Here is a 4,159-nt window from a genome sequence, read left to right on the forward strand (position 1 = left end):
GTTTTTTATCTTAAATACAGGCAATTGCGGAGGTTCGCTGGCTTGAGTTGAGCCCAGCTTTTGCATGGTGAGCTTCTTCCTCAGCTTTTTGGTCCCACACAGGCCAAGGCTCATTTCCTTTCCTGTGTTTTATAACCTTCTGCTTTACGTGTGATGTTGATCGTCCGCGAGCCTGCTTTGTGGTCCAGTCTGTTCCTTCTGGTAAAACAGTCACTTAAACATTGCATGTTTGTGGCACGCAGCAGATGGGACAGAAGGCCACGACTACTTTTAAATGTTCTTTTTTTCTTTTTAAGGCAATGGGTATCTGACTCTGGTAGAAGTAATTGTAAGACGAGTGTACTATCAAAGAATTATTAGAATGGTGTAAAATTATCCTGTGTATAGAATTGGTTCTGTAATCACATAGGAAAAATAATTATCTTAAGTAAATTTTGATCACAGTGCAGTATCTGTACAGGAAATTTTTAATTTCACTCAGCTCTGTTAGTAATAAATGGTAAACTTATATTAGTAAAGTTATGAATATTATTAGAAACCAAGCTTTTCAGTGTAAGAGAAAAGAAATACAAGTGTGGACATTAAGTAGACTTTTTAAAAACAATGTTGAATCTGAATATGATTTCATGATTTTTTTTTTAATAGGGCAGTTTCTGTCCTTTGAGAGCACACTCAATGTCAATCTTGGTTTCTCAGTATGGTTCCTTACAAAAAGGAAATCTGCACCCAACAGAGAAAGGGTTAATGTCAGTTGAGGCTGAGCTTGGAGTATCTTGGAGTACCTGAAAACGAGAGGCGGAGGGCGATTATGAAAAAAGGACACAGGAGCTGGCTTGAAGGGGCTTTCACTGGCCCACATCAGAGACAGTTTGAGCATCAAGAATAATGACTGTACTTGATTGTGAGGTGAAGAACTTGATTGTGAAATACTGAGTAAATTAATTTTTAATAAAATTCTGAGAGGGGAAGGAAAACTAAGGGAGAGAGAAGGAGGGAGAGAGAGGGAAGGAGAACCTTCTTCACAGAAAAATGTTGAAACCTGCATTGATATAATTGGTTCAGGCAAGGATTTTTAATGGATCCTAAACCACTCAGAGAAAGGTTGAATCTACGAATTAGCCACAATTCTTAATTGGAAAAAGGAAAATGTGATTTTTTTTTACAGTGAAAAGATAGTGCAGTTAGTCACCGTAACCAAGTGATGATACCTGGCCTGGCTCTTGGAATAGACTGCATTAGTGACATGGCACCACCTAGGAAGTATGTTTGCAAAATCTCATTTAGTGAATCTAACTTATCAAGCTTTCAGACTAATGCTGTCCAATAGAAATATAATATGAACCACATACGATGTAAACCACATTTGTAATTATTAATTTCCTAATACCAACTTCTAAAAAGTAAAAAGAAACAGGTGAAATTAATGTTGGAAATACATTTTAAGGATCCAAGTATATTCAACCTATTATCATTTCTACATGTAATGAGGATTATTAATGAGATAGTTTGCATTCTCTTTTACAATGCATCCTCAAATCTGTATTTCATACTTACTGCACAATTTGGACAAAGATTGAAACAGACATATCTAAGATGTGGGACATCCTATAAGACACCTGTTTTTGTTTCTGTAAAAAGTCAATATTTGATGGGAGGTAGGTAGGGAGAAGAATTTCTAGATTTAAAAGAGACTAAAGAGACAAATAGAGAAGGAAATGGCAGCCTGCCCACTCCAGTATTTTTGCCTAGGCAATCCCATGGACAGAGGAGCCTGGAGGGCCACACTCCATGGGGTGGCAAAAGAGTCAGACACGACTTAGTGACTAAACAACAACAAAGAAACAAAACCACCACGTATAATACATGGGCCTTAATTACATCAGAGTTCTAAAAAGGAAAAACCTATAGAAAACATTCTTGGAAATTTTGAATGTGGATTGGTATCAAAATTGCTGTTAATTTTATTGTATGTGATAATGGTAGGAAAACATGTGAAGTGCCATGATATTTGCAGCTTATTTTCAAACAGTTTGGTGATTAACAGTTATAAACTTCCTTATGCATTAAAGAAAATATGGTCAAAATGTTCACAGTTGTTGAATCTAGGTGAATTTTTAATGGGTAGTCATTATTAATATTCTTTTTGTTTGAAGGTTTTCATGATAAATTTTCATAAAATAGATTATATCGAGTGGAAGGTAGATACATCCCTTTTCGTTTTTAAGTTTTTAAACTTGGTACCTTAAACAAATACGTACTTTTTGACGCAAACACGTAGGGACATTGAAATAAGTATTAAGGCTCTGCGGAAGGAAAGAAATGTATTTGACAGATTGGTGGTTTCCGGAGGTGGAGGAAAGGGGGACAAAACGGGGGAAGGGGGTCAAAAGGTCCAAAGTGCCGGTTATAGAATAAGTCATGGAGGTGTAATGTACAGCAGTGTGACTCCAGCTAATAACACTGTATTGCATATTTGAAAGTTGCTAAGAGTAAATCTTGAAAGTTCTCATCACAAGGAAGAAAATTCTGTGATTTTTGTATGACGACAGATGTTAACTAGACTTGTGATGATTTCCCAGTATTTACAAATATCAAATCATTCTCTTGTACACCTGAAACTGATACAGTGTATGTCACTTATACCTCAGTTTTTAAATATTTATTTTCAATTGAAGGACAATTGCTTTACAGTATTGTGTTGGTTTCTGCCAAACATAAACATGAATCACCCATAGGTATACATGTGTCCCCTCCCTCTCGAACCTTTTTGAAAAAGGTGTTCAATAAATATTTGTGGGACATTTACTTATTTATTCTTCTGTAAGAGCCCATATTTTGGAAACAATATTTCTTTTAAACTTGCATATACTGTCATTTTATTGTTGATTGCTGTCATGGTCTACAAACTTTTTTTTCAAAGTAGAATTTTTTTTTTTTAGTTAAGTAACTCTTATTAAACTTTGCTCACCATTATTGATGGAGAAGGCAATGGCACCCCACTCCAGTACTTTCCCTCGAAAATCCCATGGATGGAGGAGCCTGGTAGGCTGCAGTCCATGTGGTTGCTAAGAGTCGGACATGACTGAGCGACTTCACTTTCACTTTTCTCATGCTTTGGAGAAGGAAATGGCAACCCACTCCAGTGTTCTTGCCTGGAGAACCCCAGGGTTGGGGGAGCCTGGTGGCTGCCGTCTGTGGGGTCGCACAGAGTCGGACACTACTGAAGTGACTTAGCAGTAGCAGCACCATTATTGATGTGAATCTGTGTTTTATAAAGCTGTGTATTTTTCCAATTTTATTGAGTTATAATTGACCTACAATACCTTGCAAGTTTAGACTGTATAGCATAATGGTTTGAATTACAAATATTGTGATGAGAAATTTTAGGATCCACCCTCTTAACATCTGATTCTTCTATATCATACAGCACTGTTAACTGTAGGCATCTTGTGGCACATTGCGTCTCTAGCACTCTTATCTTATAACTGAAGGTTTGTACCTTTGGACCAGCTTTCTCTCATCCTGTCTTCCCCCTCTAGAAACCACAAATCTTTTTTCTTTTTCTATGAGTTTGTTTTTTAAACTGTATATATTAATTCAGAGTCATAAAGAAGCATGTGACTTGCTGATAATGTGAATAGGTTTAATGCTTGGGTAATAGTACCCTTTGGCATATTTGTGTTTGTAAAGATTCTTTATTAAAATGCAATTTGATAAGCAACTTCCTAGTTGTCAGCACTGTGTTGGAGCAAATGGGGATAAATGAATCTTCTAAGAGGGGTGACAGTGAGTGTTCCCGGCAGGGCAGCGTCTCAGAAGTCTGACCCTGCACCACATAGCCTGGTGTCTGGGAGTTAGACTTCTCCGTGGAAAGCTTGGCTTCGTTCTAAATGTGTGACCTTGGACAAGTGAGTTAACCCTTCTCACCTGCAGTTCTCTTGTCTGTAAAGGAAGGATAAAAATGTGCCTGCCTTAGAGATTAAGATGAAATGAGGTCTTGTATGGAAAGTGTTTACTTAGCCAGTGTCTGGAACATTATAAATTCTTCAGAGTAGCTGCAGTTTTGGAGAATGAAAAAATAAATAAAAAGCTTAGAGCTAAAACTCAATTCTGTATGGCTAGTTTTCTCCTCTCATCCTGATTCCAGGGGTACTGAAAC

At 37.1% G+C, this 4,159-nt stretch overlaps 1 protein-coding gene across 1 annotated transcript in view; it reads left to right on the forward strand.

The window, feature by feature from the left end:
• Positions 1 to 4,159, forward strand: part of ABCB1 (ATP-binding cassette, sub-family B (MDR/TAP), member 1) — a 105,000-nt gene that overhangs the window by 943 nt on the left and 99,898 nt on the right.

This window comes from Bison bison, unplaced genomic scaffold, assembly GCF_000754665.1.
Source record: "Bison bison bison isolate TAMUID 2011002044 unplaced genomic scaffold, Bison_UMD1.0 scf7180017864454, whole genome shotgun sequence".
Lineage (NCBI taxonomy): Eukaryota > Metazoa > Chordata > Mammalia > Artiodactyla > Bovidae > Bison > Bison bison.